The sequence below is a fragment of the Martes martes genome (genome assembly GCF_963455335.1).
Source record: "Martes martes genome assembly, chromosome: 5".
NCBI lineage: Eukaryota > Metazoa > Chordata > Mammalia > Carnivora > Mustelidae > Martes > Martes martes.
Genome location: NC_137892.1, coordinates 19,197,217 through 19,212,006, shown reverse-complemented (window position 1 = coordinate 19,212,006; position 14,790 = coordinate 19,197,217). Strand labels below are relative to the sequence as shown.

Genomic DNA, 14,790 nt, shown 5'->3' with positions numbered 1-14,790 from the left:
ACCAGGGCAACCGGGCGCCGGAACGCCGGCCGGGCCAGCCCCGCCCCAGGGCGCGCGCGCCCGAGGTTCCCGATTCCGGGGCGGCCCACCTCCTTCCCTCCCGCCCAATCAACAGCCACTTCCTGCCTCATTCCCAGCCAATCCTCACACTCCACGAAGAATAGCCCTAGGGGGCGTATGGGAAGGTGCATAGAGCGATGACCACACCGGCCAACCAAAGACCGGAGCTTGTGCGGGGGGGCGGGACTTGGCGCCGGCCCTAGCTACTGAGGAGCGAGGGGCGGACGCAGGGCTGGGCTTCGTGCGGTGGGGCTCGCTCGCGCGGCAGCGGCGGTAGCCGAGGCCTCTTGGTTCTGCGGCACGTGACGATCGGGCCGCCTCTGCCGCTGTCTCCACTGCAGCGCGGGGCCAGGTGTGCGGGCGGGTGGAGGCGCTGGCACCGCCGGCGGTCCCCGTAAAACTCGAGGTGAGGCAGGAGGCCCACGCGTGTCCTCGGGCCTGTGAGGACCTCGGGGGGCCTGGGTGCGGGGCGCGGCGGCCGAAGGGCCGGGCGTGGCCGGGGCCGAGGGGGTCGGGCTGGGTTTGAGGGCCCAGGCCCCAGCAGACGCGCCGGCGGTGAGGGACGAGGCCCGAACCTGGGCTGCTCGGTGTGGGGAGCCAGGCCCTGGCCGCGCCGCCGGGGGCGGGAGGCGTGGCAGGTGCCCTAGAGGCTCCCTTGACCTCTGGGTGGCTAACTTCTTCCTATGGCTTTGCTTCTAGGGCTTTCTGAGGCCTTTTACTGGCTACCTGGGAAGCCGCGAGGTGGGTCGGAGTCAGCGGGGAAAGGTCTGGAGTGGGATCGGGCCTAGTCGGTACTCCTAGCAGTGGGAGAAGGGGATCTCAGACCGGGAGGGAACGTCTGGGATTAGCCTTACAGGTTCGGTAGGGGAAGATAAACCCGCGAAGCGAAGACTGAACCCTAGCACCCCCGAAGAGCGGAGAATGTGCTAGAACACGCCTTGGTTGAAAAACTTCAGTCTTAACATTTACACCTGTTTGGGGGTGGGGAGGGATCCAGTCGAAAATTCAGGGGACGTTATTAAAAAGCAGGAAAGCACCCAAAAGCTCACCGAGGGCATGGCGCTTTATGGTGGAGGAAACGGGAGACCCAGAGCTATGAAATGACTGGCCCAAGGTCATGCCATTAATTTTATGATCACGTTTGGCATTATAGCTGAGGGCAGGGCAGTTTTGGTGGAGGGGTTGAGGGTATAACGGCCCTGGTTCGAGCCCTTTGGACCATTTGTTGTGTGAACTTAGGCAGTTCACTTACCGTTTGCGTCCTAGTTCTCCACAAGTAAGGGACGTGATAATACCTGATGAAGTTGTTGTTAGAATTAAATTGGGTGTACAGTAAGGTCGGGAAGTCTGACAGATAGTGTTAGACGAATAATGATTGCAGTGTTGCTATAATCCCAATTCATTTGGTCCACTGCACTCCCATGCTGCGTTTCAAATTAGGTCCTGTTTCCCAGTATCTGAAGTCACATTCACGTCTTTATTTTCAGTTCAAACTTTAATTAACGTACAGTGCAGTGTTGGTTTCTGGCTGAAGCTACGTTTATAGTAACGGGAGGGAGAACTGGATCTAGTGGGTCGGCTGCTGGGAATGGCACATGTGAATGCTGGTTGAGGGAAGTTAAACTGAGCTGAATATTAAAAGCTTGCGAGGACAAAGGTGAGCCACGCTTAAGTCTCTTTACCTCTGATTGAGGAAACGGAATATTTTGTTTAATTTTGTAATGAGTAGACTTCTGTCTTTAAGAGAGGAGTTGAGTTTTGAGGTCCTATTGTATCTTAGCTTTCCCCACATCGTTCGCGGGTCATGAATAGAGTCACTGCCATGTTGTACACTTGCTGTAATTATACTCAGAGCAGACTTGGAACAGAGGTAAAGCACTGTGTGGGAGTTCTTCGCACCAGCCAGAGTGCACAAGCCAGCAGGCCTGGTAAATGGATCACGAGAAGGCTGGAGTGAACGGTGTATTGGAGTGAATGAGTCCCACAACTGGCAGATTTTCTGACCTATCTGAAAATGGGTGTTAGCATCCCGCTCCACCTAACTATCTTAATTGGTCAGGCAGTTCAGCTGACATTATCTTCCAAGAACCATGAGAGGTAAACGGTTGGGCAGAAGCTTTTGCTGCCGTTTTAGCAATCATGCTGTTGCATCCTTTCACGAGAGTACACTTTGCCCTGCAAGATAGCTTCAGGCATGAAGTGACGGTTGGTAAGCAGAAGGCAGAGTCTTGAATTCCAGACTCAGCATGGTAAGTAACTAACTTAGGAACCACCTTGGTTTCCCCATCTTCAAGGTAGAAATGGGAAGTCTCCTGGCTGCCTCACCATTTGGGGGGGGGGGTGGTTTACTGGGTGGGACAAATAAGATGGTGAACAGGGAACTGCTTTGAATAGTGTGCTACACTCCTGGCAGAAGAACTGGCAGACCATAACAACTCCTAGGAAAAATAAAAGGGTCTGCACATAGTTGTAACCTATATAGCTTACTGTAGAACTTCATTGGGAAAGTGCTGCTGGTTGGTCGATTTTTTAACTGCAACAGATGTACTTGTAAATTAAGCTTAACTTTGAGCTGTGAAACCGATTTGGAGAATTTTGGGGGTTTTGTTATGTTTTGTTTTGTTTTTTAAGAATTTAGAGGCTCGGGCGCCTGGGTGGCTCAGTTGTTAGGCAGTGGTCTATGGTTTGGGTCCTGATACCAGGGTCCTGGGATCGAGGCCCCCATTGGGCTCCCTGCTTAGTGGGAAGCCTGCTTCTCCCTCTGCCTGCCGCTCCCCCTGCTTGTGCTCCCTCTCTGTGTCTCTCTCTGTCAAATAAATAAATAAAATCTTGAAAAAAAAAAAAGAATTTAGAGGATCTTCAGCAATGTGTTTTGAGTATTCACATGTTAAACCTACTTAGGTTATTAGGAAAAAAGAAAGTGGTGGTATGGAGAAACCAATTATGTTCCCATCAATGAAAAACAAAATTCAAAACTCTAAACAAGGTACATATATATGTGTGTGTGTGTGTGTGTATTTTTTTAAGATTTTATGTGAGAGTGATCACGAGCAGGGTTGAAGGGTAGAGGGAGAAGCGGACTCCCCAGGGAGCTAGATGTGGGACTCCATTCCAGGACCCTGGGATTATGACCTGAGCCAAAGGCTGACATTTAACTGACTGAACCACCCAGGCACCCCATATAGATATATTTTTAAATGGATAAGCATTCACAATAAAGATCATGTTTTATGTAGGTCCTCCCCCCATGCTTTTACTTTTTGACTAGATGCATGTGTAATACAGTCAGAAGGTATAGAGTAGTAAATTGGTTCATCAGTGACTGGAATCAAATCCCTTTTAACTGGATCCTTTCCAATCGAAGACTTAAAATTTCTTGGCTTGCCTTAAAACTTCGAGTTTTAGAACCATTAAAACTTACGTGGTATCACTAGGCCATACGTAGTAATAGTAGAAATCCCTGCTAGGGTTGTGCATATATACTGCAAGCCAGGCATGTGTGTTTTGTTTATACAACGACCCTAAGAAGTATATAGTGTTCTTATTCTCATTTAAGAGATGAAGAAACTGAGGCCCCAAAGTTAGCAGTTCACTCGCTGTACCAAGTTATTGGATAGTCCAGAAGGGATTGTGACTTCTGAGTACCTGCTCACAAACACTGCTGTGTGTCTGACTGTGACCTTGGACAGTTTCTGTAATTTTTCTTAGCTTTAGTTTTCTCCTGTGTCAGCTGAGGGTGATCAAACCTCCTGGGGTTCTTGTAGGGATTAAATTAGACAACCTGAGATATTTAAACCCCATAAGACCAGCATTTTGAAAGGGTGTATTAATAGATGAGTTGATAACCTGCATGAAAGAAAGTCTGCCTCATTTCTTATATGCTGCCTTAAAAAATCAATTTTTTTTGTTTTTTTGTTTTGTTTTTTTGAACAACCAAGAACATTAGGTAGGTCATTTCTTCTGTTCCTCTTTCTAATTTCTCATGGATTAAAGGAATTATTTCAAATAGCTTAACTTCTTTTAAGAGACAAGTCCCACAAAGAAAAGCCCAGAACCAAATGGCTTTACTGGTTAAATCTACCAAATACTTAAACAAGAATTAACATCAGTCATTCACAGACTCTTCCAAAAATAGAAGAGAGCACACTTCCCACTCATTCTATGAGGCCAGTATTATACTGATACCAAAACCAGAGACTTCACAAGAAAACTGTAGATCTGTATCTTTTTTATGAAAATAGATGCAAAAACCCTCAAAATGATAGCAAGTAGAATCCAGCAACATATAAAAAGGACTATACGCCATGACCAACTGGGATTTATCTCAGGAATGCAAGGTTGGTTCAGCATACAATAATGAATGTAACACTCTACATTAATAAAGGACAAAAACCACATCTCATAGACACAGAAAAAAGCTTTTGACAAAATGCTCCCATTCATGATAAAAATAAACTGGGGAACGTGGGTGGCTCAGTTGGTTAAGCAACTGCCTTCAGCTCAGGTCATGATCCTGGAGTCCCCGGATCGAGTCCCGCATTGGGCTCCCTGCTTAGTGGGAGTCAGCTTCTCCCTCTGGCCCTCCCCTGTCTCATGCTCTCTCTCTCTCTCTCTCATTCTCTCTCAAGTAAATAAAATCTTTATTTAAAAAAATAATAAACTGGGAATAGAAAGAACTTCTTCCGCTTGATGAAGTGACAAATAATCCCTTCCTGGGTATTTCTTCTGTTCCTCTTTCTAATTTCAGATGGATTACAGGAATTAGGGTTGAAATTTCCTAACTTCTTTTAAGAAACAAAGTCCCACAAATAAAAGCCCACAACCAAATGCCTTTATTGGTAAATTCATTCAGAAACCTAGGGAGGAATTAATACCAATCCTTCCACAAACTCCTCTGAAAAATAGGAGAGAGAGAATACTTCTCAACCCATTTAGTAAGGTCAATATTCCCTAAATACCAAAACGAGACAAAGACTTCACGAGAAAAGAAAATCATACACCTATATATATATAATTTTTTAATAATAAATTTTTTTATTAACATATAATGTATTATGAGCCCCAGGGGTACAGGTCTGTGAATCATCAGGCTTACACACTTCACAGCACTCAACCATAGCACATACCCTCCCCAATGTCCATAACCCAGCCACCCTATCCCTACTTCTTTCCCCCATACACCAAAAAAAAAAATATGTATACACACACACACACACACATATATGTATTTTTTTAAACGTAAGCTCTATGCCCAGCATGGAGCTTGAACTCATGACCCGTGATCAAGAGTCGCATGCTCTACTGACTTAGCAGCCAGGTGCCCCAGACCAATATTTCCTATGAAAAAATAGACTTTAAAAGGTAAAATACAGAAATTTTAAATTTAATAAACTCAAAAAATGAGGCTCCATTTGTTTTAAATACCTTTTTTTCTACACAGACTGTTATTGAGAATAAAGTTTTGTGCCTTACAGGGTACAAATTTACTATTTCTTTAGTTTGCCCATTCCTAAAGTTGATCTAAGTGGTTATCTGAGTTTGCTGAAATTCAATGCAGAATTGTCTGTTTCTTTTAAATCAGATATTACATGTTCAGGTGAAGTCTCCTGTGTTATTAAATGTATATAGTAAAATAGTTGGGATTGTCTTTTTTCAGAATGCTGAGAACAGAATTACAGTTAACCAAGAAATAAATTGAATTTTGGAGAATTCATGAACAGAAATAATCAGTGACAAAGCAGGAAAAAAGTCACGGATAAACATGGACATTTCTGTCTACAAATGCTGAAATTGTAGAGACACCATTGCAAGGAAGAGTTAAGAAATCATACAGTGTGGTTGGAGGAAAGCAAGTTTTTCTGGCCATGCAAAATTATTCAGCTTTGCTGAAAAACGTTGGAGGAAGAGGCAGGTGTATTAGACCTGTGGGTCTTGTATGAGAATTGAACTAATTCAATTGGTCGTACTAATTGTGCATCAAAGAACGAACTATTTGCTTATACCTACCTATAAAGTCCTGGACTCCGATAGACTTTGTATTATCTTTTTCTATTTTCACAGCAGGCCTTCCCGCCAGTAGTACTATTACCCGCAGCTGTAAAACAGGGAAAGAAGACTCCTGGGAGTTCAGTAAGCTGAGCAGGGCCATAGGGAGGAGCAGGGGAGTCTCAGGCTTCTCTGGGTTATACCAACCACATGTGCCGTACTGCCTTGGGTTATCAGGAATTACTTTTCTGAATCGTCCATTTTAAGATAGGAAATTTCCAACTCTAGAAGTCAAAATTCAGTCTTGTATAAGTTAAAAAGTGTGGACTGCAGTATTAAAAGTGAGTAGATTAGGTGCTCTTGAAGACTCCTGTCCCTGAGATTTTGAGAGCTGGACTTACCACTCTGTCCTTGGGAAATTGGGAAGCAAGCCAGAAGTCATGTATATTATAAGTGTATAGTATGAAAGTGTATGTTTGTCCATGTGAACCCAGAGGGTGGAGATACTCTGGCATGGATATAGGTAGATAATTACATTTAATTACCAAAAACAAAACCGTTAACTGGAAGGAAAAGAGAAAGACTTGACCTTTTCAAGTTCAGATTTCTAATCCAGCTCATTTTTCTGAGTCTTCCTTTATAATTTTATGCTTTACAGAAGGAGGTCAGTTTAAAGCTGGTTTCTGGACAACTTTGCTCAAGTCTGAAGTGCCATCTTTGTTGATCCAGTATACGTCATTTAAAACATTTAATTTCAGGGGCACCTGGGTGGCTCAGTCAGTTAAGTGTCTGCCTTCAGCTCGGGTCATGATCCCAGGGCCGTGGGATCAAACCCCACATCGGCCTCCCTGCTCAGTGGGGAGCCTGCTTCTCCCTCTCCCTCTCCCTCTGCCTGCTGCTCTACCTACTTCTGCTCTCTATCACTCTGTCAAATAAAGAAATAAAAATATTTTTAAAAAGACCATTTAATTTTGAGCTAATTATAGACCTGTAAGAAGTTGCAAAAATAGTACAGAGCAGTCTCTGGCAACCATCATGCAACTTCCCCCAGTGATAGCATCTTTTTTTTTTTTTTTTTGGAAGTAGGTTCCATGCCCAGGGTGGAGCCCAGTGCTGGGCTTGAACTCACAACCCTGAGATCAAGACCTGAACCAAAATCCAGGGTCAGACACCTAACTGACTGAGCCACCCAGGCATCCCCTGAGTGGTAGCTTCTTACATAACTATAGTTCAATCTCAAATCCAGGAAATTGACATTGGTACAATCTACAGACCTTACTTAGAGTTTACCAGGATTTACTTGCGCTTGTGTGTGTATGCAGTTCTATGCAGTTTTATCATGTTGGGAATTCATTTTTGAAATTGTTGCTTTTTTGGCATTGTTTTTGTAGAAAGAGAATACTAGCATGAGTCTTAAGTGGTACTAACCTGTGCATTTTTTGCAAGTTAGGTAAAGAAAAGATAAGGTTATAGTATTAGGAGTTTATTTTGATACTGACCCCAAAAACCCCCAAAATTGATTTGTAGAACTACTACTACAGTATATTCATGAAGTCTGAAAACACAGGCAAGTATACATAATGTCATCAAGGTCACTTTTAATCAGTAAAACATTTTTATGTTTCCAGATGTTTTTTTAAAAAGATTTTATTTATTAATTTGTCAGAGAGAGTGAGCACAGGCAGACAGAGAGGCAGGCAGAGGCAGAGGGAGAAGCAGGCTCCCTGCTGAGCAAGGAGCCCGATGTGGGACTCGATCCCAGGACCCTGGGATCATGACCCAAGCCGAAGGCAGCTGCCTAACCAACTGAGCCACCCAGGCGTCCCTGTTTCCAGATTTTTTAAAATCTCCTTTCCCCTTATGTTTTCAGACTTTATGGACACCATATTACAGATTGAGTTCCTGATTGACTTTTTTTTTTTTTTTTTTCATATTTGATACCTACTTGGCACTCGTGGAATTGGATACCATCAACAAACATTGGTTTAGTGTTTTACTCTAGCCAAGTTTTCTGATGGGCATCAGATGCATTTTTTCCTTTAACCCATTTTTAATATATAATTCCCAGTCTGAGCCTGTGATTGCCAGAAAACACTCTTGAACTCTGCCACCCAGCTTTTTTTTTTTTTTTTAAGGTTTTATTTATTTATTTGACAGACAGAGATCACAAGTAGGCAGAGAGGCAGGCAGAGAGAGAGAGGAAGGGAAGCAGGCTCCCTGCAGAGCAGAGAGCCCGATGTGGGGCTCGATCCCAGGACCCTGGGATCACGACCCGAGCTGAAGGCAGAGGCTTTAACCCACTGAGCCACCCAGGCGCCCCTGCCACCCAGCTTTTATCAGAAGTCCAGTTGATTGACTGGATGAGGATTTGAAGGATATGCAGTCTGTCGATTTCTCTAGAACCTAGGTATTGTAGGTTTTATTTTTATTATTTTATTTTTAAAAGATTTATTTATTTGAAAGAAAGTGTGTTCGCTTGTGAGCATGGGGAGGGGCAGAAGGAGAGGGAGAGAGTCTCAAGCAGAGTCCTGCTGAATGGGGAGCCTGGTCCCGCCCTCGATCTCACCACCCTGAGATCAGAACCCCAGCTGAAATCAAGAATCAGATGCTTAACCCTGAGCCACCCAACTGTCCTGTAGGTTTTGTTTTAGATCAAGTTCTGGATCAGTAGAAATCAGAACTCGGACCATATGGAGTTGGCCCCCACAGTTTCTGGTTTTACTGACTAAGCCTTTGCTTAAAGGATATCATAAGACAGAACCACACAAAACTCCCATTTGTATATAACTGAAGGGTATTTTTGAGACAAGTTGTCCACTTCAGTAGATTCATAGATATTGAAAGATTTTCATATTTGTGCTTTTGTTTTCTGATTGCAGGCTCTCCTGGGGGTCCATGCCTGTAGTGATTTTAATTTGGCTAAGATAGGAATTTAAACGGCCCACTGTGAGACTCTCATAGCACCGACTAGCCTAGCTACAGGTGGTTCATCCACCCAGCATTTGCGTCCTGGCTCAGAGGGGCTTTGCTGTAGAGTTTAAGGTAAGAGTCTTGTAGTGATAAAAATTATGAGAGACAGGGAGAGAAGATGGCCCCTGAAAGAAGACCAAAAAAATGAAGTGTTCTAAGAATATAATGACTTAAAGTCAGAGGTGGGGGGCTGTCATGGCGTGCAGGAATGTGGGAAGCCTTGCCGTCAAAGAGCTGATAGATCTTGGCATGAACTGTGAAATAGAAGAGAATTTTAGCAAATGTGGTCAGTGTTTCTTTATTACAGGAGAATGTTTCTCGGTTTAAAGGTAATTGCTTTATGCACTTTTACTCCTCAACCTTCCAAATCTACGAACCACTTGCTCTGTGGCTCTGGGGAAGTTGAGGGGCGTGTGTGTGCTGTTTGTTTTCTAAATTAAGCATTCTTGCTTTGTTGTTGAACTCCTTGTTATAGATTTCCTATCGATAATCTTAGAAACAAGAAAGCAAAGTGACAGTGTGCTCTCTGCTTAGGATTCTGTCAGCGTAAAGACAAATGAAGACTTTAAAAGGGAGAAAAAAAACCCTCTGAAATCTTCCTAGCTGTTAAAATATGTGAAAAATCACTTTGTGTCTTTCAGACAAAAGCATCTGTGGAATTACCAAGTAGGTTGCACTGCACCGGGCTGCAGGAGCCTTGGCTTCTGATCCTGATTCTGCCAATAACTGATTTTTGGCAAGTCGGTCTCTGGACCTCATTCCTGTGCAAAAAGGAGAGAGAGACTAGATTGCTGTGGTATATTTCAGCTCCAGGATTTTTTTGAAGGGGTGGGAGATCAACCATTTGAGGCATAATTGTGGAACATCCTTTTTTTTTTTTTTTTCCTTAATTAATTTTTAGGAAAGGTTTAGGTTTACAGAGAAATTATGAAGATGGCACAGAGGATTCCTATATGATGCACATCCAGTTTCCCCTACTGTTAACAACTTAAAATTAGTATGGAACATTTGATTATAATTAATGAACCAATCTTAATACATACATATTAACTAAACTTTTCTTTAATTCAGGTTTCCCTTGTTTTTACTCACTGTCCCTTTTCTGTTCCAGGATACATTGCATTTAGTCAGATTTCCTCAGGCTCTCCTTGGCTGCAACCGTTCTTTAGACTTTTCTTAGTTTTGATGGCTGTGACATTTTTGAGGACTATTGGTTAGGATGTGTTATAGAATGTCCTCCTGTTGTTGGGATTTTGTTGGTGCTTTTCTCATGATTAGGCTGGGGATATGGATTTTTGGGAGGAAGACTGTAGAGGTTAAAGTCCTTTTTTCATCACATTGTGTCAAAGGTACATACTATCAACATGACCTCTCACTGTTGATGTTGACCTTGGTCACCTGGGTGAGATAGCTTTTGCAAGGTTTCTCCAGTGAAACGTTTCTCTCTCTTTCTCTCTCTCTCTCTTGGTTTTCCCATACTGTGCTCTTGGGAGGACATCACTGTGTAGCCGCCTACACGTGAGGAGTGGGGGATTAGACTCTCCTTCCTTGAAGGAGGAGTAGCTGCATAGATCATTTGGAATATTTCTGCATGGGAAATTTGTCTCTCCTCCCCCATTTCTTTCTTTACCCGTATATTTGTATCAGATGTATTTATACTTGGGGTATTATCTAGTACCACTTATTTTGTTGACTCATACTGTTGCACTTTGGCCACTGGGCACTCTTGTGTTCCTTTAACATACCACCCCCCCCACCCCGATCATGATGGGTATTTTATTTTTGTTTTCTTTTTTGAACACTTCTCTGGCTCTGTGAGATGTTCCAGGCTCATCTTATTTATTTCCTACCCCAATCCTAGAGTTGGCCACTTCTCTAAAGGGCCCTGTTTCCTTTAATTGGAAGTGGTATTAAAAATCAAGATCTTGGGGTGCCTGGGTGGCTCAGTGGGTTAAGCCTCTGCCTTTGGCTCAGGTCATGATCCCAGGGTCCTGGGATCGAGCCCCACATTGGGCTCTCTGCTCAGCAGGGAGCCTGCTTCCCTCTCTCTCTCTGCCTGCCTCTCTTCCTACTTGTGATCTCTCTCTGTCATATAAATAAATAAACTCTTAAAAAAAAAAATCAAGATCTTGGTACTAGGTATATTTATTGCCACTGAGGTGTAATTTCTCCTAGGCCCTCACAGGTGACACAGCAGGGAAATGTGTGCGTACTAATGGGCATGTGTGCGCATATCTAGAAAGACTACTACATGTAACCCTCTGTGAATTAGCTGCAGCATGAGTTTACACCGATGTCTCCAGCCCTCTCCCATTACTATAGGGCTGTTCCAGCCTCTTGCCCTTGCTTATTGGTCAGTGTGCACACCCAACAGTGAAAAGGTGGCTCCCACCTTCCACCACCCATATACTCACTTGCTCAGTTCCCGTGTCTGTATACAGCAGTATCAGGATTGTCAACCTGTACACCCCTGGAAACAAACTTACCAGCTGGTAAAGTGCTTTTGCACAGTCTAGTTTACGTAGTTAACTCCGAAGTTACGTAGGTCAGCATCCTCCCTCTACCCCTTCCAGTGAGGTGGTTTAATGTATGTGTAACACAGATTGTCACATCCTACGTGCTGTCCTTGGGTCACTCGACCTCCTAAATGATTTTCTAAGATTTTCATCCAATGAGATTCACTCTCTGCGCTGTGATGTTTCATGGGTTTTGACAAATGCACAGAGTTAAGTATCCATAATTCTAGCAACCTACAGAGTAGTCCCACTGCCTGAATTATCCCCCTGTGCTGATGCGTTCATCCTGACCACCTCCCCCGAACCTCTGGTGACCACTGATTTTTTTTTACTGTATTGTAGTTTTGCTTTTTCCAGAATGTCATATAATTGCAATTATACAACATTTCTCCCTTTCGGACTGGCTTCTTTCACTTAGCAATATGCATTTAAAATTCATCCAAGTCTTTTTGTGGCTTGATAACTCATTTCTTTGAGTTGCTGAATAATATTGCATTGCAGTTTGTTTATTCATACCGCTATTGAAGGATATTTTCGGTCCTTCTAAGTTTGGGGTGGTTATGGATAAAGCTGCTAGAAACACTGGTGTGGAGGGTTTTGTGCATATGTAATCCTTCAGATCAGTTGGGCAAGTACTTAGGAACATGATTGCCGAATAAATGGTAAGACTCCGTTTAGTTTTGTAAGAAATTGCCACACTGTCTTCCAGAGGGGGTATGCTGTTTTGCATTTTCACCAGCAATAAATGAGAGCTCCTGTTGCTTCACATCTTTGCCAGTGTTTGGATCTTGGCCATTCTAATATGTGCATGGTGGTATCTTGTTTTAATTTGCAAGTAGCCAGTGGCAGATGATACTGAGCATCTTTTCATGTTTATTTTTCATCTCCGTATCTTTGGTGAGCTATCTTCAGAATTTTTTGTCCATTCTGTAACTGGATGGTTGGTTTTCTCGTCGGTGAGTGTGAGTTCTTTGTACAGTTTGGAAACCAGTCTGTTATCAGATGCGTGTTTTCCAAGTATTTTCTCCTTGTCTGATTTGTCTAATTCTCTTAAGTCTTTCACAGAGTTGAAGTTTTTAATTTAATAAAATCTGGCTTACTGATTTTTCTTTCCATATATCTTGCTTTCGATGTTGTGTGTAAAACCTTATTGTGAGACCCAAGATCACCTAAATTTTCTCCTATGTTTTCTTCTAGAAAGCATAGTATTGCACATAGTAGTGCAACATCCTGTGTAAATACCCACCCAGTCAGTGCTACCTTTTGGACTCCATTCGATGTAGGGGGGCTGAAAGAAGATGGTGGGATTCTGTGTCTTAGTAATGTTGGATTTTCATTAACAAAGCAGAGAATTAAGGTCACCTTAAAATTTATTGTTGAATTCTTTATAAATATGGACAAATCTCTAACAAAACTTGGAACATTTAAGTTGACTTACTAGTGGTTCTTGGAACTAGAATGGACCTATTGGTTGTAGCATTTGGGGGGTGGTATTGGCAAATACTGTAACAATACAGCATATGTGGAGCTGGCAGAGGGTAAGGCTTATTAAGGTAAGAGCTCTGAGAGGTGTGGTTTGGCAGGACTGATGCCTCACAGGTTCCACGGCCTTCTGGATAACGTGAAGGGAACAGGTGAATGCCTGCACACTTCTCTCACCTAAAAAACCAGGTTCTGCACCCCAGAGTGTAGAGGAAATGGCAGTGGGTGAGAAGTGTATTTTCTGAAGCTTCCTAGGGACTTCCTGGGTTGTTCCTGACAGGACAGGTAGCCAGCCTTCTGCTCTGTGAAAAGGGTTTTCCTTGTAGTGGGACCACTCTGCCTCCCCGACACAGATGCCTCCCACCCCCCCCCATCCTAGGCCCACAACCTGGGCTAGCTATTCCGCAGTCGCTCTGCCCTCACTAACCCTATCTGAACCTCCCCATTCCAGATCACTCCTAAAGGCTCCTCCTGCCTGGTCTTCTTCCTGTCTTCTGTTTCGTTATGCCTTCTCAGTATGCAACTACATAGTAGCATTCTGTCTAGTGTAATAGAAATACAGGATTTGAATTCTTTGAGTCTCACTTATTAGTTGTGATAATAAGTAGGTTATTTTGATTTCACTAAGTCTTGCTTCCTAACTCATAAAATAAAATGAGAGTAATACCTCACGGGAGATTTATGTGAACAGTGTGTATGAAAGTGCTTTATAAACTGGAAAACCAAGCCCAGATGGATTATTCATAAACCCTAAGCAGTGGTTCTCAAAGTGTGATTCCTGGAACTTGTTGGAAAAGTAAAAATCCAGGCCTGGACTGCATCAGAAACTCGGACCGATTCCCAGCAGTCTTCTTCAGCAAACCCCTGTGTGATGCTGAGAGCTGTTTAAGTTTGAGAAACACAGCTCTGCATTATACTTAAAAACTGAAGGGGAGCTGTTTTGGTCAGCCTGGGCTGCTGAATAAAATACCACGACAGGGGCTTAAATCATAGGAAATGATTTTTCTCTCAATTCTGGAGGCTGGAAGTCCCAGATCAAGGTGTTATAGGGATTGGTTTCTGGTGAGGACGTTTCTCCTGCTTGCAGAGAACTGCCCTCTGATTGTGTCCTCACACGGACTCTCCTCGGTGCATGAACGCTCCTAGTGTCCTACGTGGGTACCAGTTTCACTGGATTAGGACCCTACGGACCCTCTGACCTCTTAAGCTTAAGTCCTCTCTTAAAGGTCTTGTGTCTAGATACAGTCACATTGGGAATTAGGGCTTCAACATGTAAATTTGGGCGGGAGAATCTAATTCAGTCTATAGCAGCAACATATCAACACATTAAAACCTATTGAGAAAAAAAAAAAATCAGTCCTGTCTTTTTTAAAGGCAAGTATATCGCCCACCAGACCATCTTCCTGATTAGCTTTTTTCCTTGGACAACGGGTGTTCCAGCACCAGTACTCAGTTCTAAGTAATCCATTGCTTTTGTACTTTTAATTACTACTAGTCTTAGCACATTTTATTTACTTTCAAAAAGTCTTAGCTATATATTGTTTAAGCTGTGTTTGTGGCTAGTTTGGTTTTGTAGCTTATACCTGGGACTCTAATCACCATTTATAGCTTTGTCTCTTTTCTTTCTTTCTTTTTTTTTTTTTTAAAAGATTTTATTTATTTATTTGACAGAGATCACAAGTAGGCAGAGAGGCAGGCAGGGAGAGAGGAGGAAGCAGGCTCCCCGCTGAGCAGAGAGCCCGATGTGGGGCTCGATCCCAGGACCCTGGGACCATAA

The 14,790-nt window shown here is 43.2% G+C and overlaps 1 protein-coding gene across 4 annotated transcripts in view; it reads left to right on the top strand.

Moving 5' to 3' along the window:
- Window positions 1-286: 286 nt before the first annotated feature.
- The window catches only part of CANX (calnexin), a 35,052-nt gene continuing 20,548 nt past the window's right edge, over window positions 287-14,790 (top strand). The window contains exons 1-3 of one of the 4 annotated variants that reach the window (XM_080804311.1): window positions 345-466; window positions 760-801; window positions 8,925-9,087. The gene's annotated coding sequence lies outside the window, so the exon portion shown is untranslated. Of the gene's footprint in view, window positions 467-759; window positions 802-8,924; window positions 9,088-14,790 lie in introns of all 4 variants that reach the window. The other 3 variants (XM_080804310.1, XM_080804312.1, XM_080804309.1) reach the window with 3 other exon arrangements.